This window comes from Lepidochelys olivacea (genome assembly GCF_965140295.1).
Source record: "Lepidochelys olivacea isolate rLepOli2 genome assembly, chromosome: 15".
Classification (NCBI taxonomy): Eukaryota; Metazoa; Chordata; order Testudines; family Cheloniidae; genus Lepidochelys; species Lepidochelys olivacea.
In genome coordinates, this window is record NC_140425.1 from 25,128,704 (window position 1) to 25,151,763 (window position 23,060).

General features: G+C 42.3%; 1 long non-coding RNA gene across 1 annotated transcript in view; it reads left to right on the forward strand.

Annotated features, from left to right (window-relative positions):
- The window catches only part of LOC311531379, a 274,753-nt gene that overhangs the window by 112,461 nt on the left and 139,232 nt on the right, over positions 1-23,060 (forward strand). Inside the window, exon 2 of the long non-coding RNA XR_014714210.1 lies at positions 17,052-17,162. This is a non-coding gene — a long non-coding RNA (uncharacterized lncRNA). The remainder of the gene's footprint in view (positions 1-17,051; positions 17,163-23,060) is intronic.

The window sequence follows — 23,060 nt, forward strand, 5'->3', positions numbered from 1 at the left end:
TCCATAGAACATCTGTAAACTTTCTATTTTGCATATTTGCATATTTTGTATAACCTGATTTATTCATACAAGGTGCAATATTTTTGCATGGGATTTAGGGGGCTAGTTTTGATGGGAAATATGACAAACTGATGACGGTAGACAGGATTGGCATTTATTTTTTTCCTTCTCTAGCACTTGGCCCCTACACTGTAACAGTTAAGAATTAAGAGAGAGAGAGAGAGAGTAGCCTTTTTGTTACTTGGTTTTTTAATAACATTCTCATTCTGTGAATTTCATTTGGGATGCAAACAACAGTTTTAGAGGGCTGGGGTCTCTTCTCACACCAATGCAGGTCATGAATAACTGCTCTAAAATCCATGGAGTTACACCTGTGGGAAGATTAGTACAAGTGAGACAAGAATCAGGTTCCACATTACATTTTGGTTAAAAAAACAAAACAAAACCTAAAATTAACATGGCCTACATTAAACAAATTAAAAAGTGGCTAACTGATAGGTCTCAAAATGTCATTGTAAACAGGGAATTGTCAGCAAGCGGGTGGTGTATTTCCAGTAGGAATTGATTCTTGGTTCTTTAATATTTTTATCAATGATCTGGAAGAAAATGTCAAGTCATCCCTAATAAAGTTTGCAGATCACACAAATTCGGGGAGTGGTAAATAATGAAGGAAACAGGTCCCTAATTCAGAGAGATCTGGATTGCTTGGTAAACTGGGCACAAGCAAACAATATATATTGTAATCAGGTACATCTAGGAGCAAAGAATGTAGGCCATACTTACAAGATGGGGGACTCTATCCTGGGAAGCTGTAGCTCTGAAAATAAATTTGTAGGTTGTGGCAGATGATCAGCTGAACATAAGCTCCCAATGTGGTGATGAGGCCAAAAAAACTAATATGATCCTGGGATGCATAAACAGGGGAATCTGGAGTAGGAGTAGAGGTTACTTGACCTTTGTATTTAGCACTGATGTGACCGCTGCTGGAATATTGTGTCCAGTTGTGGTGTCCACAACGCAAGAAGGATGTTGATAAATTGGAGAGGGTTCAGAGAAGAGCCACGAGACTGATTAAGGATTAGAAAACATGCCTTAGATTGAGCTCCTTAAATCCGTCACTGTATTTAGCTTAACAAAGAGAAGGTGGAGGGTGACTTGATTACAGTCTGTAAGTATCTAGATAGGGAACAAACCTTGCAAGGAAAGGTATGACATGATCCAATGGCTGGATGTTGAAGCTAGACAAATTCAGCCTGGAAATAAGAGGTAAATTTTCAATGATGTGAGTAATGAATCATTGGATCAATTCATTACGGGCCCTGGTGGATTCTCCATCACCAACAATTTTAAAATCAAGATTAGATTTTTTTCCCCCTAAAATCTATGCTCTAGGAATTATTTTGGAGAAATTCTATGGTCTGTGTAACACAGAAGGTTAGACTATATGGTCACAATGGTACCTTCTGGCCTTGGAAAATAAGAATTTGAATTTATAGTAACATGAGAGTAGAAGGATGATCTAGTGGTTAGGGCTTTATCCTGGGGCTTCATGCTTCCCTGTCCTCGTTTATTTGGAAATATTCCATTATAGTGTAAATTCTCTAGTGCTGGGATTATCTCTGTTACTATGTGTGTGCTGCAGTACCTACCACAATGGGCCCCTGATTCTGACTGGGGACTCTGGCCGCTAATGGCATAAGAATAATAATTATTTAACACACACTAAATTCTATGAAGGAAGATGCTGGCTCTCTTTAAATTCTAGCTGCCCCGTGGATATATTTAAATTGATTTCAGCATAACTCTATGTAGCTGGGCCTTAGCTCTCTGCACTAGTGGATTTCAGTGCCTAATCAGGGCCCTTAGCTGAAGGCCCAAGGCCTGTTAATCACAGCAGTGTATGCCCCAGGGTGGAAGACATACTATTATGTTTTATAGCCCAAATTCGGTTTAATCAAGCAATGCATTGATGGGGATGTAAATGAAAAATTGCAAAGAAATGAAATGTGCTGGCAGTTCTCTTTAACTGCAAAGTTTTAATTGCATCTTTATTTTCATGTGTTTGAACACACTGATGTTTGTTTATTTCTACATAGTCCCCTGTGCAAGCGGGTCGGTTCACTGTGGGAGAAAATTCTCAAGACTGTCTTTCAAATAAAATATCTTTGATAAGCCATTATCTAAATATAGTGGTGACATTAAGATCCACAACAAGCAATTTCTGTCTTTATATTTAACTTGTATTTGAAAAAATGAGGCTGTATACACTTAACAGTTAGTGTGTGTCAATTCTTCTGCATCCGTTACACAAAGGCAAAGCAAAGCAGAATGACTGAGGCAAATCCAACCTCCCAACATCTTGGGTGGGTGCACAAGGCTCAAAAGCAATAGAACTGCCTGCAGGAGGACAGATCTTGGAGGCTTTTCCAGGTGCTCTTTGCACCCCCAGTGAGCCCCATGTTCTGCAGCTGTTCTTACCGTGGAGGATGTTAGAGTGGGGCAGGGGAAAGATGGGAGGTCAGGCAAATGGGTAAACACACTATGTGAATGACTATTTCAGACCCAGTCTATTGGGTGAACAAAATTCAGGACTGTTCAAATTCCTGGTCCTGGTTTGACCCAATTTGGAGTTCTGGCTCACACCCAAATCTAGACAAGACCACCAGGTTTATGTGAATTTGGCTCAGCTCTCTAAATGATTTCAGGTTCACTCAAAACTGGGCCCAGGTTTGGGAGCCTTTTGGATGAACCTGGTCTGAACTTCAAGGTCGTAGCAAGATATGAAGCCTGATGAGATGACTGTGTTTGGGTTTAGCTGCTAATCTTTTTGCGTTGCTCTGATTGCGAGGAGGGGAGTTGGTGGATGTACTGAAGGTCCGTAGGGACTGATCTGTTGGAACCTATTGGATCACAACAGCAGCAGTGGGTAGGGGTGATACTATTGCAGCAATTGTACTAGGACAGTCTCTGTCGTCTAATTGTGCAAGACGCCATCAGTGAAATCCTGTCCTGAGCTAAGTCAATGGCAAATCTCCCATTGTCTTGAATGGGGCCAGGATTTCTCAGGGGGGCAAAGTGCAGTGCATGTTTCCTGAACTACTTCTCCTGCTCAAGCTGCATTTAAGGAAGAGTGAACATTCAAGTCTCTTGACTTACTTTAATGTTGTTTTCCCAGCTCTAGTTGAGACTTGTGCGTAATACTTGATCTGAAGTAAAACTCACGCAAGAACCCACTGAAGTCTAGCCAAGATCTACATAATATGAAATCATGTAGCCAGGGCTTTAATTCTCCCTCCATTCTGATAACACTTGATTTTCTTTCCCTCTCACACACACACTAATCAGCCTGTGCAATATGGAGAATAAATTGTTAACTGAAATCTGAGCAGGATCTTCAAAAAGACGGATGGCAAAAAAACAAAACTGAATTTTAAATCCTTTGCCGCACGCCTGCATCCGATACCCTTCCACATAGCTGTGTGACTGCAGGATAGCTGGCAGTGTGGTTAGAGTAGCTTTCTGTCCCCGTTCTCCTAATGATCTAATATTTCAAGGTCAAGGCGCGAGGTCCACTTATGCAGCCCTACGACTTGGGGGTAGAATAATCAAACCAGAGGTAATTCTGTGAACACAGATGGGATGGTGATACTGTGGCTTTTTCTTGTAGAGCAGGCTGTCTTAATGAGTGCATGAGCCAGCAATCATCTTAAATCATCTTAAATCAAATCTGATTCCCTTGTGTAGTTCTCCTACCTTTTCAAAGGGTTATTAGTTTGGAAGCACTTTAGGGGTACGTCCCTGCACTAAATCTGTAGCTGCCTTAATTATGCCTGTGACAACAAACACACAAACAAAAAAAGACAAAGCACTTTTGATTTTCATTTGCTATCTGCCGCGATGCAGTTGTTTTCTCATCCAATTAATTCCACTAGGTTTTTAATTGAAGTGGCAGTTGACATAAATATTAATCAGCTGCAAAGAAATACAAAGGGTCAGGGGTCACTCCAAATGGAGGGATGATATGTTGTCTTTTGTTTTGGTGGGTACTCTGGTTTACCTTTCCTTTTGTCACGTCACAGATTCCTCAGACTGGGAAGAGAGGCTTGATGTGGTGAACTTCAGAATGAAAAAAAAAACAAAACTGTATATCGTGGTTCAGATTTTAATACTGATACTTGGAAACCTGATACCACAAAAATGTTTAGTTAATTAACTGTCTTGTAATGCCGGTTAGTGGGAGAAGGGGAGGACTCAGCAGCTTGTGACCAAGCAATAGTTCCTGGCCCACTCCCTTTGTTCAGCACCAGCGATCCATAGACTGCTATACGAGATCCACTGCTTTGGAGAGGAAGGCTGGGCCAGTGGGGTAGGACCCTAGTTTAGGATTTTAGGGACTTGTCCCTCAAGTCTTCCTTCTGCCATGGACTTCCTGTGTGACATTGGGCAAGCTGCTTAATGTCTCCGTGCCTCAGTGGGGATAATAGAACCTCACAGGAGTATTGTGAGGATAAATACACTGAAGATTATGTGGTGTTCGGATACCATGGTAATTGGGGCTGTACAAGTACCTTAGAGAGGGAAGATTCAAAGGTGTCATTCACGGGAAGCACTTAGCTCCTATAACTCACTTTCCGCTGGCTCACTGCTCGAACCTGGAGCTATGTCAGCTCTCAGGAGTTTTGCTTCAGTGGGTTTCCTGCAAACACTTGATTTGGTTCCAGGCTGTAGGGGTTGGGTTTGTCACCCCAACCCTGAACATGGCCTATGGCTTTGGTGCGTGAAATGACAGTTTCACAAACTGAGAATTCAGGATTTGGCCGGGAGGGTGGATTAGGGTCATTTCATTGTGAAAAGCTGTTTTTCCTGTATGGAATTGGCAATGCAGTGGGGTTGGTCTTTGTGTGTGTCTCTGAATGCAATGTGTGAATATTAACAAATATATCAGTTTTGGTATTTAACATTACAGCTGTGTGAAATGCTGCCATTTGAGTCAAGCCAGAACTCCAAGCTAAACTCAAGCAGAATGCAGATAATGCAAAGTTCACATGGCTTCATCATAAAACCGGAAAGCTCCTGGGCTCCCCAAGAGCACTCAGAGAAGAAGTTTTTTCAAAACTGTCGCACAGCTTCATTGCAGCCTGAGAGCCAGATTCTCCTCTTCAAATTGGCTTCCCTACAGTACATCATGCGAGTGGCCAGAGGATCTGGAATCTGGCCATAGGTGGCTAGCTGAGAATTCCTCAGGCAGGGGAAGGTCTCAGCTGGTATATAGCTAGCAGAGGTAGCTGCTGCCTCAGTTCTCACTGCAGATGGGAAGGGGTATATCAAAGGTGGAAAGGACTGAGGAGGTGATGTAGCAGAGCACAGCACAGTACAGCTCCACGCCTCCAATTCTCAGCCGGGAAGTTGTCCTTCGGGAGCAACTAGGCTCCTCGGTCGTCTCCTTCTGGCCCATTCCTAGGAAACTGCTACAAAATCTGATGCTAATGCAGGGCCTATGGCTTTAGACTTAGCTCTTGCTTTTGAACAGAAGATGCACAGGACATGTGGACAGAAAATGCAATCACAGTAAATATGAAATAGCCCGTAGTAATGGACTCATCATTTGGAGGGATCAACCCATCCATTCATTGTCAAGAGGATGGGGGTGGTGAAAATGATACATCAGGTACAAATTGATCAGAAAACAGATGTGCCGTGTGAGGGTGCAAGGGACAAGCTGACGTACCTTGTATGGTGCTCCTTACTCCCTCCAACAAGGTATTTGACAAAGATCTGCTTCATTTAGTCTCTCAGTTCCAGCTGCCTCTGAATTACATAGCTTGAGCGGCTGAAAGCTGTGGTTCTCTGCAGCTTGCATCACTGTGGTTTTCTCTTGGGACTAAATTCAGCCCCATTTTTTAAGTGAAAGGAACTCGTATTGACTACAGTGGGAGCTACCGCTGCTCATGGCAATGAAGAATTCACCTGTGGGAGTGTTGGGGTATAGTTCACTTCATCGGATGCATCCGATGAAGTGAGCTGTAGCTCACGAAAGCTTATGCTCAAATAAATTGGTTAGTCTCTAAGGTGCCACAAGTCCCCCTTTTCTTTTTGCGAATACAGACTAACACGGCTGCTACTCTGAAACTTGGGGTATAGTGCACATAAATTGAATTAAGGGTGTTCAGTCTTCTCTCATAACTTTCTGTGAGTGGCTTTTTTTGCTTCCCCTTCCATCAGTTCCCTCAGCAGCATTGCCAACTCTTGCAATATTTACTGCTTTTCTTTAAGCTGCAGCACCTGGAGCTAGGAATCTCAGCTTTCATTTAAAAAAAACAAAAGTGTGTAGTCCTTCTGGCTGTGGGGAAAAGCTTGACAGTGGGAACAGAGTATAGCCGAAAGGCTCAGAAACCAAGCAAAAAAATAACCCAACAATTTTCTTTGTCTCTCTAGATTTTTTTTTTTTTACCTGATACCATGATTTTTGGGGTCCTGACTGTTTGGGGTTGGTAATATTGTTCACTATGGAAATCTCGCTCAGTTCTGTTCCAACTAGCCGCCAAATCGGTGCTAGCTCTGCTAATAAAGCGGGAGTGTTGTGGGTGCAGAGAATGACCTCTCTAACCTCCCATCACAAAGGTCTCTGATGTTGTCTCCCATACAACACGCCCTGGTCCTCTCTAGGAACTGAATGACCAAAAGTTGTATGGTTTTAACTTAAAAGTGTAATGTGCGCCCTACATGCAGCTTAAACCGCTGTATTGCTGTTGAATGTGGCACGCTGAGTCTCTCTCCTCAAGCAGACAATGAGAGCGCTAGGTAGCTTCAGAACCCACCTTCCCTGCCTCTCTCAGGCAAGTAGCACTAATTAGAGTGAGGTGTAAGAGCAGAAAAGACATTATGTTTGAGATTTCAGGAAATCTCCGGGTGCCTTACAAAGGAGAGCAGTACCATTATCCCCATTTTACAAACAGGGAAACTGAGGCACGAGAAGCGGCTACGGCTTGCCCCAGGTCACCCAGCAGCCAGTGGCAAAGCCAGGAATAAACCCAGGTCTCCTGAGTCCCAGTCCAGTTCACTGTCCATTAGTCCACACTGCTTCACTCTCTTTTATTACAGTGATGAATTTGAACCATGTGAGACATTGATTATAGTTGGATGTTTGCATTTTGGGGCTTGGCAATCCCCCCCCCCCGTAAATCTGTATGCTCATAGCATAGTCCCATCAAGCTATGGCTAGTCTCATAGCATAAACCATAATGGGAGAGGGTAGAAGAAAGAAAAGGGATTCAATTCACTCTTGAAGTGGAAGGAATTCAGAGGAAGCTGAGGGAGTTCAGAGCTATTTGCCTTCCTTCAGGCACGCTATCAGCCATTGTATAAGCTTCAAAACAAACCTCCTCCAACATGACAGCCCTTTGAATGCCGCAGCGGTGGAGAATTAGCCTGTGACGGGGGGGGGGGGGTGTCATTTTTAACATTCTTGCATTGTAGGCTGGATAACAGTTTTGAACTGCTGCTGGATGACAGACATTCCAAGTGCTTTAACGTGGGAACCCTATCCATCGTCTGTTAGTGTGCAATAATCACCTTTCGGGACATTAAAATGGGAACGGCATCGCAGTTACAGAAATTAAGCCATGATATGATGGAGCTTGTCAGCTACTAATCTCTTTTCTAAATATATACATGTTTCTTGTCTCCTTGTATTAAATCATGCTGTAAAAATATTTAGCTATTAAATAAAATAGTATATGACTATAATCAGTAAAGCACTAGAGATTCTTTCCTTCTCCCCCTCTGGATAGGGAACAAAGCTTCCCACCACATCGCTGCGAAGTTCAGTGATCATTCCAAGTAGATGTGGGTAATCTACTGAGTTGTTAGGACTGTTGGAGGCTTTGTGTTAAGCCCAGCTACATGAGGCATTGGAGTTAATAAGTTAAGTTCAGGTCAGAGCTGCAGAGAGCTGTTTACCCAAGATTCTAAACTCCGGCTCATGAGTCCCCACACGCTGCCTTGGAAAAGCTTATGAACTCACTGCTATTTGCTTAATAAGGTCAGAATGGAAAGCAAAGCTCCAGAGGAACCAATGGCTTTTATTATTAGGAAAACACACAGCCTTTGTAAGGAGAGGCAGGGTGGTCCATTGGCTAGAGCACTGGGCTGGGACTTAGGAGACCTGCTTGCCATTCCTGACTCTGCCACTCAAGTGCTGTTAAATTTGACAAATCACTTCACCGTTCCCCGCCAATCTTTCACCCTTCTTCTGTCTTGTCTGTTTTGTGCAGTTCTTATTTGGACAGGTTTGTTGTCTCTTGCCATGTGTTTGTATTGTGCCGAGCACAGTGGGGTCCCAATCTCAGTTGCGTCTGTAGACACTAACCTAATACAGATAATTAATACAGAGTAAATTTGTCTAGCTTATTCACAACTTATTGACCAGATGTAATGTGTTGTAGCATCTCTTTAGTGGAAGGTCACATATGGTAGCTAGTGAGCTATAGTACACAGAGGTAAAAGCAGGTATAAAGTATTTATCATCATGATAAATCACTAATATATTTAGTTACATGTTTCTTCTCCCCTAGGATCCTCTGCTTTCCCCTTTTTTCCCCATTGCTTTCAAAGGCCACATGTCAAGACACATTTTCCTCCCCCTCTGAAGACACTGAACCTCCTGGCTGGCATAAAATATGCAGCATAAGTTATTAAAGAATGTTACAGTCGCTGAATTGAGCAATCATTAAATAAATACAACTAAATAATGTATAAAAAACCCTGAATGTAAGTGCTTCCCGTTTTTGCTTACTCTGCCCAGTAAGAATGTCTGTGCTCTCTCCTTTTCCTTTTCCTTTTCCTGCTTTCCTGAGAGATAGACTGAACTCGAAAGCCTCTCCATAGTTGATCAGAATGTCTGTGAGAGGCTTAACAGATACATTGCCTCAGCAATTTCTTGTTCAGCAGCTTGTTTACATTTAGCACTTTGGCTTAAAAGATTCCAAATTGAGAACACTGTGAAACGTAATTCAAATAATCTATTATTCAGTGTTTACTTACTACTTGCAAGTCTTCAAGGGGCACTTACAGCCTACCAAGAATTAATCAAATAATTAATTCTAGGAAATCAGTGGTTCAGTTAGAATACACGGGGGCCGTATTTTCAAGAGCTCATTTAGGCACCAAAATAAGGCCCTGATACCAGAAAGGTACGTGCACATACTTAGCTGTGCCCGTTGCATGCAGTGGCATTACACCCAGTCCGTAAAGTTAAGCACATGCCAAGGTTATTTAGAATCAGGGCCTATGTGACCAAACTTCCCAGAAGCTCAGCATGTTGAGTACTGAGTTCTTTAGGCCATCTCCTCCTTATTTAGGTGATATAATGGGATCTGAGTTTTTTTTCCCCCAGGAAATCCAGTGCTAACTTTGGATGCCGAGCAGCCTGTTGCTTGCTCATTGACCCCTGGAATGCAGAGTCCAATGTGTCTCCTGGCGGATCCCAGGGACACTCTGTTGTTTGGACTCTGTATCACTCTCTGATCCCCTGGGACAGTACGCCTATAAGTGAGCACTTGAAAATTTGGCCTTAAGTGACTGGTTTATAAGGAACCATGGATGCATTCTGCAGAGTTCCCAGAATGGCTTCAAATACATAGTTTGGGGTTTTGGTTAAATGTGTTGCATTGTAGTGCTTTGAAAATGAAGGAAAGCTAGGAATAATGTAAGCTTCAATACACCTCTTTGCCAGCACACTTTATCTCTCTGACCTGCAAAGAACACAAAACAAAACCTGACAGCTGTGGTAAGGACTATTGTCGTTTTGAAGGTGTTCACTGGAATGGAGCCTGTTTCTGAGTCCAACAAACTCATTACACATTTAAGCCTGAGATATGTCTGTAGAAGTTAAAGGCCAGTGCAACAACATGCTCTATCACGCAAAAAGAACAGGAGTACTTGTGGCACCTTAGAGACTAACAAATTTATTTGAGCATAAGCTTTGCATCCGATGAAGTGAGCTGTAGCTCACGAAAGCTCATGCTCAAATAAATTTGTTAGTCTCTAAGGTGCCACAAGTACTCCTTTTCTTTTTGCGGATACAGACTAACACGGCTGCTACTCTGAAACCATGCTCTATCACTTAACTCTCAAGCTATTGGAAATGATTCTGAACTATGTCCACTTAGCACTGGAATAAGTATTAGCATAGCAATATGGTTGTAGCAAATTAACAAACAACCCCTAAAATCCTTAGATAAGACGGCCAAGTCCTGCACTTCCTGTTGGGGAGGAAGTGAATCGGTTTTTCAATAATAAACATGTTTTTAAAGTGGCTAGAAGGAGGTGGTTCCTATTCTTTACTTTTTCTCCGTTCTCCCTGTTTTTTATTTTCTTACCAGCTGATGCCCACCAGTAGGGTCATGCTGCCCCCTCCCCCAGTTCCCTGAACCCTCGGCCACTTCGGCATGATCCAGATTTTGCTGTTAGCTCCTGTCTCAATAATGAGTCAACCAAAACCCTGGACTGGAACTCCCTGACCTCTGAGGATTCAGCCAGATCCAGGTCCAAACTTTACACTTCACTGGCCTGTCTCTCATATAACTGACTCTTTCTCGCTCAGCTTTTCCCCTCAATTGTCACCTTTTTTTCAGTGCGTTCAAAACTAGGTGCTACAGATTTAATTATGCTAGCCTTCACTCTATTTTTGCTGGCACACTCAGTCTCCCCTATAGCTGATAGTCTGTCAGCCAGACAAAGAGCTTAGGCTGGCTGATGTTCAGCATATTATTCTTCCAACCCATGTCAGTGGACAGCTTGTTATCTTAAGGGGCAGGGAGCTTTTGTAGCAAAGTATCAAAAATTAGGTCAACAATTTAATACGAGTTCCTTACATTTCATGATAAAATGGCCCATTAAGGGCCATGAAAGCACCATAAAACCCTGGACAGAGAAGTAATCATTAGAATACTTCCCATTCCTCTTTTAATGTACTGAATTTTTTTTTCTTTCCAATTCAGCCCCATCTAGAGCCAGTAAGCGTATGGGGAAATAAAAGAAATCTAATTCGTTACAGTAAAAAAATACATTAAAAAATGTCCAGAGATATGATGGAGAAGGGAAATATTGTGGAAATACAGTGAAGGACTCATTGAAGTGAAGTTGAACTGGAGGGCACACATATGCTGGGATTTTCAATAGAGGTAAAAGGAATTTCAGTAGGATTTAGGCACCAAACTCTGTTAGGTTCCTTTGGGGGAAAAACTCATCCATTAGGGGCCTGATTCCAAACCCACTGAAATAGGTGGGAGTTTTCCCATTGACTTAGTAGACTTTGGATCAGACCTGAAATTAGCTGGAGCATGTGTGTGATTATTGATTTGTTAATGTGAGTTATTTGTATTGTGGTAGCACCTCGGAGCCCCAGTCACAGACCTCATTGTGCTAGGCTCTGTACAAACTGAACAAAAAGATGGTCTCTGCCCTCCAAAAGGTTGTAGTCTACGTGTGACCGAATGCACCTCTGTATTCACACCCCCTACACACCATTGTAATAATCTTTCTACAAAATACACCTGGTGAGGTATCACTTGAAATCTAATAACTTGGTAGTCAATAATATCCTGGTGAAATGTATGTACCAACATTGTATGTAAAGCTATGAACATAAACTGAAATCATGACTGAATTATGTTTTCCAGACAAGACTGGGAAGTGGGTAACACTGTTTCTCAGAAACTAAGGACAAGCTGGTGCCTCTAGCCAGGTGTCATCAAAGCTGATGGGCAATCACCTATCCTTTCAATTGGCCATTCTTTGGCAAGGAAGGGGACAAGAATAAACAGATCTGCCTCTTAGCAGCCAACAGCATGGGACCTCTACCACCACCAGACTCCTTGTCTCTGTCCTCACAGTGGAAATGAATTTTATCTGGGGGAAGGGGTATGCACAGGAATAAAAATGTGGCCATTTTTGGGGGGGCACTTTTGGTGCCCCCCACGGCCAGAGAAGCTGGCTCTCCCCTCCGTGGCTCCGTGGCTGGTTCTTCATATCCCCCCGCGCCACCCCTTGGGCCAGTGGAGCTCAGTCTCCCTTGGCAGCCAGAGAAGCTGGATCTCCCCCTTCAGCTTCAGCCTCAGGGCTGGAGGAGCTGTCATCTCCACCCCAGCATGGGGCTGGAAGAGCTTGCTCTTCCGGCCCCGGCCAAGGAGAAGTTCTGTGCCCCCACAGATTGGGGAGCCATGCTGCTGCTTCCCTCCGCCCCCTTTGCACTTACCCCTGTCTGGGGGTAACCCTCAGGAAAATGCATTTCAAGGGTGACTAAACTATAAAAATGAGGGGCAAAACACCCCAAGTTATCACTCCCTAGCTCTCTGTCTTTCACCTAAGGAAACAAATGAAACAACTGTTGTACTTTGGGAGCAGATCCTGGCCTGAGAGTTGGTTGGCAGTGTTATTGGGACCCAGTGGTAAGAATTTCACCTTAAACTAGACTTGATTACTTTAGCAGTCTTAGGAAGCATTTTATCTTTATTTTTCTTGTGACTATTTCTGACTTTAATGCCTTCTACTTGTAGTCACTTAAAATCTCTCTCTTTGTAGCTAAATAAACATGTCTGATTCTTTAATCAAAATCTATCCAGTGTTGTGAACTGGATGGGGGAGGAATTGGAACTAAGTGTGTGTTGGGGGTTACCCTGCAAGTAGATATCAAGGCTGCTGGAAGCCAGTGTGGGGCTGGTGTGTTGGTGACAGGTTGCTGGGTCAGAGTTGCGGGACCAGGGCTGTGGCTATGCACAGACACTCAGGGTGTGACCTGCATGCTGTTTGGCTGCTTGTGAGGAGCCCAGTTTGGCAGCTACAGCAGCAAAGCATTGTGAGGCACCCAAGATTGCAGGGCAAGGGTGACACAGCCCCTCACTGGTCTGGATTGCGCCCCACAATGTCATAAAACAGATACATTATTTTATTCCGTGAACATCTCGTGTCCATCAATTTGGGATCATTTAAACTCTTCAAGCTCCTCAACACACTGGCGGGTGTTAAGAAAGTTCATGGATCCGAAACTCCTGGGAAACTCACCAAAGAACTGAAGCTAAACCCCATCTTAATTCTACCTATATAATCTTGTTTTCTGCATCATAAATGCTTGTTGTTGTGTTATGGATCTAGGGCCCCAGTCAATTATTTTTCACACTAGTAGAATGGAAGCATAAAATAATCGGCACTTCATGCTAAGCCTGAAATATTTGGCCTGCCCTCCCATTAGCTCATCTTTGGAAACAAATGCAGGTGATCTCCTTCTCCAACATAAATATTTCTCAAATTCTAAATGGCTTGAAGGTGTTTGTTTCATCTCAGATGCACTTTTCATTTTCCACATGATAAGGACAACTGAGTGATAGCACTTCTGCTGAATGTTATGGGAACCAAATAATAAATAAGAGGATAGAAGGTGCGGGGGACAGAAATATAGTCACAGATTCCTGGCTTGACCCCTACCAGTGAATTAATGAGGAGCTCAGTTAAGTGGAATGATGTGCCTGCAACAAAGAGTGTCACTGAGCATCTCAAATGCAGAGAGAGAGAGAGAGTGAAAACACAAAGAGGAAGTGCAGCAATGCCTAAATACCTTTTCAAATCTGGGCCTTGGTCACTTCTGAAAATGTTACTGTAAGTCACTTAGGAGCCTGTCACTTTTGAAAATGGGACTTAGAAGCCTAATCACTCCGGCACTTTGAAAATTTGACTCAAGCTCTGTGTGCATCTGAGCAACCATCTTTTAAATGCATCCGATGAAGTGAGCTGTAGCTCACGAAAGCTCATGCTCAAATAAATTGGTTAGTCTCTAAGGTGCCACAAGTCCTCCTTTTCTTTTTGCAAATACAGACTAACACGGCTGTTACTCTGAAACCTGTAATCTTTTAAATGGGTCCAATAATACTTAACTAGCTCACAAGGTATCGCCAAGTTAAATTATGTCTGTAAAGCACTTTAAGTGCAAGGTATTATTATTACCTACTGCAGCAAGCTTGCCAATAAGAGTTGTATAAAACTTTCACAGCTTCTCACAAGAGCCTTTATGCTATTTATTAAGTGAGGTTTTCTGTCACTTCATGCTCAGCTGAAATATTGTCCAGCAGGCTGGAGGACCCAATTATACCACCAGCTTCAGCATTTGAATGATCCTTGTATTTAGAGTAGAGGAGCTATTGAACCCTCTGAATATTCGATTTAAATATTTATCAGGAGCACTGATGATGAATGGTTCTACTGGCTTCTCAGTCCATTAATATAGAAAAACTATACAACAAAGCTAAGGGAAAAGAATCTCTAATTAGTACGTGTCTGCTTTAAGCATGTTAGTGTAGAGATGGAATTAAAATGAATATTTCCCATCCGTCAGAGGGAATTTTTATTAGTAAATGAACTGAACCTTTCACAGATCCTTCCAGATTTCATTCCACTAACTTCTTATTAGCAGTGGAATCTTTTAAGATATTTTAGGCAAAGGTAGAAGTCTTTGCTTTTTAAGTCACCTTGCATTAGGATTTTTTTTATCAGGGCAAAATCCTGCTGTCCCCTCACTAAATGAGGCAGAATTGCATGGGATAGGGCCATGATGAGTGTAGTAAAACTTAAATACTGGTTTAAAAAAAAGCTGGACTCAAGTGACTTGCCCAGGGTCATTCATTGAGTTATTGGCATAGGAATAGCTCCAATGATTCCTAACAATCTGTCTAGCTACTGGACAACTGCTATAGCAGTTCTGCTGTTTCTTGGTAAAATAATAATGGACATTCTGCTTCTGCACGGCTAATTCTTTCATTTTAATGTAAGGCATTTATAGAGTGCCCTAAATTTATACTGGGTTTTACAAACACATGGAGTGTAGTGTGTTCCCTATGATAAAGTGCTTGTAATCCGAAAGGCCCCGCTCACACATTGTGATCCACACCATCCCAGGCCATGCCCACCTGGATTCCCTTTGAACTTAATGGGGTTATGCGTTGATGCAGCCGTGCATCTGTGTAGGTTGCATTTCAGGATAGACTTAACACTAGACAAGACACACGACCTCAGTTCACGGGATGGAGAGTATGGGGATGGAGAAGTGGGATTGTATAATAGGTTAAATTTAAGCAGCTATTGGAAAGAGAGAGATTAAATGGCTCATTCCACCAAGCTCGCACCTGACTCCTATCAGTGTGATGGTTTTATGTGCACCTTTTTAAGGAGCTGTTCTGCAAAAGCCCACACTTGTTCCTTGCCAATGACGCCAAAACTTGAAACTAACCCCCACGTTCACTATTTTGGCATTTTTAAAAAAAATTCAAGAAGGGTCCGTTAATTTCATGGATTTCAATTAAATTTTGATTTTAATCAAAAGCCTTGGGAGGGTGTTTTGAAGAGTAAATTTAATTTCACTTAATTTCAGTGTCCCCTTGATCGCATGTGTGTGTTACAAACAGGTGAAGAACAGCACTTGATAATGCACTGAGCTTCAAGTACAACTGAACACACACAGGACTTACGCTGTTTTATTATAGGGTTTATACAGCCCTGATCACTGTAGTGTCTTATTGCCTTCCAGTTGTATATCAAGAGACATGACTAACATCTGACATGCGTCGTTTCAGAGTAACAGCCGTGTTAGTCTGTATTCGCAAAAAGAAAAGGAGTACTTGTGGCACTAACCAATTTATTTGAGCATGAGCTTTCGTGAGTGAGCTGTAGCTCACGAAAGCTCATGCTCAAATAAATTGGTTAGTCTCTAAGGTGCCACAAGTACTCCTTTTCTTTCATCTGACATGCGGACACTAAGTATTGCATTGGCCAGGAATTGAACCTATTGAGTTTGAATAATTCAATCATTTTTTATTTAAAAGGCCACCAATGCAGTATCTTCTACAACTTCCAGAGTCATAACAGAACAAGGAGTAATGGTCTCAAGTTGCACTGGGGGAGGTTTAGGCTGGATATTAGGAAAAAACTTTTTCACGAGGAGGGTGGTGAAGCACTGGAATGGGTTACCTCGGGAGGTGGTGGAATCTACTTCCTTAGAGGTTTTTAAGGTCAGGCTTGACAAAGCCCTAGCTGGGATGATTTAGTTGGGGATTGGTCCTGCTTTGAGCAGGGGGTTGGACTAGATGACCTCCTGAGGTCCCTTCCAACCCTGATAGTCTATGATAAAATATGGCATTAAAATAACTGCTGGTTTAGAAGAGACGTTAGCGGCATGTAATAACACTGTTATCTTACAGCCGTTGCTATAAATAATGGTCATCTTTTGGTACATTTTCAGCACAGAACCCACTTTTACATTAAAAAAAATAAAGTGAGAACAAACTGTTCTTGTTTGAAGTGAAACCACTTTAAACACAGCTGCAGCCACCTGAACAATCAGCACTCCTGAAAGATAAACACTTAGTTGTAGCAATCAGGCATATGTAGAAATAAAATGGCCATCAAGCTGCTATGTACAATGAAAACTCTGGCTAAACACCCTTGTCTCTCTCTGTTTCCTTGTAAACCATGTGCCTCTCTGTGCCAAAAGTTACTACTGGCTACAAAAATGTTGTCTTGAACTGGGTAGGGTGCATGTGTATCAGTCCCTCTATGAATGGAATCAGAATTGCCCAGATGCGTGGCAGGGCCCTATACTGCTAACAACAAATGGGGATTCAGTGTTTGCTTATGTGACAGGAAACTGTGATTCTGGAGGAGGCTGTGGATTTTATTCTCACTCGGCTATGGATTTGGCACTGGTCTGCCACATAGAATCCTAAGTAACAACGGTTTTATGAGGTTTCTTTGGAGAGAGGGGGGAAATGGAGTAAAACAAATACAGTGAGTATTCAAGCACTTGAGATACTGAAATGCTGTTACTGGGACACATGAGATTTTAAAGTCGTGATCACAATAGGATCCTAGTCTATGACTTGAGCTCCTAGACACTATGGTAATACAAATATATAAACAATACTGATAAAGGGAAAGCAAAAGCGATTGAAACAGAATTTTACTTTTACCTAGGTAAATTGCTTATGGATCTACATCTAATCTTTTAGGAAGAAGACAAGATGGCCATCTCTGGATCCATGGTCATCAGAAGGAGAAAAATATTCTTGCTGGGACCAAAACTGCTGATTACTCTTGAGCTGTTGTGTCATCTTCCTTAGGTAATGCTGGGAATTACTGAGTCCCATCATATGATTAAGTAAAACTCAGTATTCTAAGGGATTCTGCAGTCCATTGTTGTAGTTTAGATACACTGCCATTAGATATTGTTTGAGTTCTGACTTGTTCCATAGTGGTAAAATGGGGCTGAAAGCAATTAGCCAGATTTGGAAGCATGGGGGATGATTGGTTGTTTTGCATGTTCTCAGATGCTTTGTATGTTTGACTTTTATCTGCAATTTAAAATCAAAAGGTTCATTTTTCATCAGTTTGCAATCTGCTGATGAAAAGGCCAATCCTACAGCCACTCTTCACTGGATTAAACATGATAATTGTATTTACATGAGAGGATACTGCTTGTCCCAACTCTTTCTGGGGAAAAAAAGGGGTCGCAATGGAACTTCTGTTTCCACCTGATGCATTAAGAGCCCCATCCTATTAAAAGGCAGTTTTTTAAAAGAGTTGGTCTTTTGCCTTTAACTCAAAACAGAGAAGTATAAATATGCAGGTGTGTATTTTCTTATAATTATTGGCCCAAATCCTGCAGTTGAACATGAATGGGACTTTGTGCATCTATGGATCTGAATGCTGAATCAGGGCCAAAATCTCTTCAAAGTAGATATCCTAGTTTCCTGGCAATTTATCTTAAATAAATAATAATAAGCAGCACTGAAGTAATTCCAGTCACTCTCCGCCTTTCATAAACCATTAACCAAGCCACTTATTTGGAAAGTGGTCTCTCCTGGCCTGATTTGGGTTTTACGAGATGTTGGGGGATCTTCTACACTGCCACCAGCACAGCTGTTGCTAACCCACACTACAAGCTCTTTAATCCTTGTCAGTTTGACGGTAACGTTCCTTGGTGTATTGAGTTTGCTGAGGGGAGGAAGCGACAGGCTGTCCGACAACTTTTGATCTATTCAATAACACCATTCGTTTTCTGTGGAAGTGGACCCTAACCGAACCCCTGGATCGTCACACCCTGGAAAGTTGGGATCCAAATGCAAACTTTGCGACAAAGTCTGGTGGTAGTGTGAGGTTGCTGTTCTGCAGGAAATGGACTTTGGACGGAAAATGCTAGAGTAGCCAGAGGCTAAGCGTCCACAGATATCCATCACCCACAGCCATGTCACATGTATACACTAATAGGGGTGTGGGGATACAACCAGGGCAATGCACATACCCCTGCCACTGTCCAGCAGAGGCAATAAGAGCTCTGTAGAAATGGCTAGCAGAGAGATGCCCCAGCTTTCTGTTATACGCAGAAACGCTGTGGAGCCCCTTATTCAGCCACTCAGGGAAGTAAGGTTCAGATTATGGCTCGAGATATGGCGTGGAGAGCAGGGACTACTCATCCGTATCCCCAGCTGAGGGCAAGGAGGGGTCACAAAGGAGTGTGGAAGGAGTCCTGGGTCCACGCCTCCCACTCACTGACCAGCCAGATTATCTGACTGAGCATGTGGGGGAAGCCTCTGTTCATTCTCGGATCTGCTCCGGGAACAGTGCGGCTATTATATTATTTATTTGTGTTGCAGTCGTGCCTATGGGCCCCCCCTCGTGGACCAGAACCCTATTATGCTAGGGACTGTACAAACAGCCCGCAAAAAAGTCCCTGCCCGTAAGAGTTTGCAATCTAATTATAAGACAGGAGAAAGATCGTGGAGTCATCGTGGGTAGTTCTCTGAAGATGTCCACGCAGTGTGCAGCGACAGTCAAAAAAAAAAAAAGAAGCAAACGGGATGTTAGGAATCATTAAAAAAGGGATAGAGAATAAGACGGAGAATATCTCATTGCCCTTGTATAAATCCATGGTACGCCTACATCTTGAATACTGCGTACAGATGTGGTCCCCTCATCTCAAAAAAGATATATTGGCATTAGAAAATGTTCAGAAAAGGGCAACTAAAATGATTAGGGGTTTGGAACGGGTCCCATATGAGGTGAGATTAAAGAGGCTAGGACTTTTCAGCTTGGAAAAGAGGAGACTAAGGGGGGATATGGTAGAAGTATATAAAATCATGAGTGGTGTGGAGAAAGTGAATAAGGAAAGGTTATTTACTTGTTCCCATAATATAAGAACTAGGGGCCACCAAATGAAATTAATGGGTAGCAGGTTTAAAGCAAATAAAAGGAAGTTCTTCTTCACTCAGTGCACAGTCAACCTGTGGAACTCCTTGCCTGAGGAGGTTATGAAGGCTAGCACTATAACAGGGTTTAAAAGAGAACTGGATAAATTCATGGAGGTTAAGTCCATTAATGGCTATTAGCCAGGATGGGTAAGGAATGGTGTCCCTAGCCTCTGTTTGTCAGAGGGTGGAGATGGATGACAGGAGAGAGATCACTAGATCATTTCCTGTTAGGTTCACTCCCTCTGGGACACCTGGTATTGGCCACTGTCAGTAGACAGGATACTGGGCTGGATGGACCTTTGGTCTGACCCAGTATGGCCATTCTTATGTTCTTATGTTTTTACAAGAGACACATTGCAATTTTAGTCTGCTAACCCTGTGTGAACATGGATCACATGTAGAAAGAATGAGTGAGCGTTTAAACTGGTGCTGAAAGCTGCAGCTAATCACCATTGGAGATACCAAGACATTGTCTAATAAAGAGAATGAGAAGCACATACAGACAGGCTGGTGCAGGAGTATCATAGAGTTTTTGTTGGTTTATTTTTTTTGTTTTAAAGCCAGAACTTTGGCTCATTTTGTAGCCCATGTGCATACTATCATGTGTAGATGGGAAAGAGACAGAGAGAAAATACCTATCACAAATCATACCTTTCAACACACTGTATAGTCTGTTAAAATTCAGTCATGCCTTTTGTGCTTGTACTCCATTAATCATTTTCACTTGTGAAAATAAGGGTAAACTTATATCACCAATCTGCATTAAGATCATGTCATCTTTATCCTGCAGTTGTTTCTCTTTTGAGACAGCCAGAGTCAACCTTTCGTCTCATAAAAACTGGGGTGGAAGAGAAGTATCTTTTTTTTTTTTTTAAAGTGGTAAGTATCTGCCGTGACAATTGGGACTCCTAATGGTGGTTTATACTTATCTCTCTCTCAATGGGAAGGTTTTCTAGGGGGATCCTCTGTCTTGTGTCTTCATTGTTGTGCCATTAAGTGATGCAGGATATAGGTTTAAGCTTTTTGTCCATATAAATCAATAGATAGGAAACATGGACTCAGAATATGATGGTTCCCCCACCCTTAATGCTAAATGTTGTTGGCTTGCTATGCACCTCCTTTGCTGAAGTGGTGGTAACTGAAATTCCCTGGGGCACGATGGTCATTTGTCATATTTTCATAGTTTACTTTTTAGGAGGCGCCAACCTTGAAAGAATGTGACTGCTGTTAGTCAGCAAGAGTTGACACGGCTTTACTCTATGAACAAAACAAGGGCTCTGAGACTTAGACTGGTTTTACACTGCTGTAATTCCATGGAGTTTTAAAATGGCGTCCATGCGCTCAGAATTGGACCCTGTGAGCTGAGGTAAAGTCAAGGTTGTGAGACACGCTTAAAAAGAGCAAAAGAATTCATAATAAAGCTCTCGTTCTTTTTTTAACTCAGGCTGTTGGCATTGCTGAAGTCTCACTACACTCTTTGTTCTAATGCAGCATGCTTGCTATAATTCAAAGACAATATGAATTAAGAAGTAATAATATGTTCTTGTATAGTGCCTTCAGTCCAAAGTTCTTGAGCACTTTCCAGTACTAGCTAACTAAGCCTAAACTACATCACTGAGCTAGATAAGGAGGAGCGGTGTGTGTGTGTAAAATAAACAAATACACCACTTCACACCATTGCAATGCAGCCACCTCTGGGGTCAAACTCCATGGTTTGTGTATGGTTGCCTGGGTATGTGTAAATGGCATTGCTTCACATGGTCCCATGCTTTTCACTTGCTTTGTCAAAGTCCTCTCCGAGTGTGCATTCACATTCTGTCCCTGACCAAAGGCATGTCTCCCAACAGAGAGGGATTCTCCCTCTCTGTTGTTTGGTCTGCATAAAAAGATAAGATTCTACTATAGCTGACAGCGAATGGAGTTACTCCTTTAGCCCCAGTGATAGAGGCTCATGCCTTTAGAGCTGGATGTTTTGGGTTCCTTTGCTATTGACACACTGTGTGGAGAGAGGAGGGTGTTTGTATACACTTAACAATTTCTAAGATGCTTATATCAAATAATATGGACCAAATTCAGAGACGGGTTTAGCATCTGTAACTGTTATTCTAGTCAGAACTTGGCCATGTATTTTTAACAGTGGGACAGCAGCTAGTGCAACTATTAATCTGTCTGCTCTCTTCCCTCTGGGTGCGTAACATTAATAGATTGTAATTAAATGAGGTTTTGGCCAACGCTTTCAAAAGCGACTGGTGATTTTCGGTGCCCAACTTTAAGCACTGTTAAGAGGCCAGATTTTCAGAGGTCAAATGCCTCGTCACGTTCTGAAAATCAGGCCCCTTTAAGGCATGTCTAGTTGAACAGACCAAACCTGAGACACCCAAAATGACCACCCACTTTTGAAAATTTAAGCCTGCATCCTTTAAAATATATAGTTTGAAATGTTGCTTGAGATGGAAAAAATAAAGGTGTCAGGTCCTCACATCTAGCCTTTGTCTAAATCTTGCAGTTTCTTTCTGTATAACATCTCTAGGATACAGCCTTTCCTCTCTGGCCAGACAGTATCGCTCTCACCCAGGCTCAGATCGTCTTACCTCAATTCCTGCAACATCCTTTTCTCTGGCCTTGACCAATGCAGTCTTGCCCTGCTCATATCAATTCAATATATCGCTGTAAAGTTCATCTGCCTTACTAGTCGTTTTGATCAAGTTACCCCTCTTTGATCAAGTTATCCCTCTGCTGCCTCCCTTGCATCAAACGTAAGCTGCTCATCTTTCTCTTCAAGGCCTTTCCTGACCTACTCTCACCCTACCTACGTATCATCTCTGTGATGCCAGCTCCTGCCTCCAACCAATGTGGCCAGCTTCCATTGCCCACTTGTTACATTTTCAAGCAAGCACTTGTGTGCTTTCTCCCACGCTGCCCCTCATTCTTGGGAGCAGCTCCCCCATAAAGCAAAGTTGTTATCTTTCAGCGCCTTCTTTAAAGCAGTTCTTTGCTGAGATTCCTAAAAACCACTTGACAATGGCAAGGTCATTAGTGTGCTAAGGCCACTGCTTAGTAAGCTGACCACTGCTGTCTCACTGTTTCCTTGTACTCCCTTAGATGGTAAGCTGTTTGAGGCAGAGATCATCTCTTTGTTCTGTGTTGGTATAACACCTAGCAGAATACTGTCCTTGTCTATGTCTGAGGAGCTCCTAACTGCTGTGGAAATGCAAATATGCATATGTATGCTGTTCTTTCATATAAAGTAGTACTGCTTGGCTCCTATAAATCTGGACTGATGCTAGGCATTTTTTCTCCTGGTCTTTTACCTTCTCAGCAATGGTAATTGAAAAAGTAAACATTTCATTTTTCATGTTAGATCACAGAGAAATAACAGGCTATTCATTATTTGGCACTGATTCTTCTGCTAAATCCCAGCTAGAATGGAGAGACATGCATGCTCCTTTGAGATTCCTTCTTCGTTCTGCTGCATTGATTTGGTAGCAATTTGCATAGTATTACTAATAATTTGTGATTTTTTGCTTTTGAGACTAATCGAAACTAATCGAAAACTAATCGAAAGATGTAGAATGAGCCTCAAATATGAGCTCCACTGGAGTGGAATGCAAATATCCAAGCTAGAGGGGATTCTACTGAGTTTACGGCCTTGTCCTACAAAGTGCTAGCTGTTTCAGTGAGAGCTAAGAGAACTCCATACCTTATCACCATTAGGGCGAGAACTGGTTGAAAAATCAAATGACGTTTTGGTAAAAATTGTAGTCCTTTATT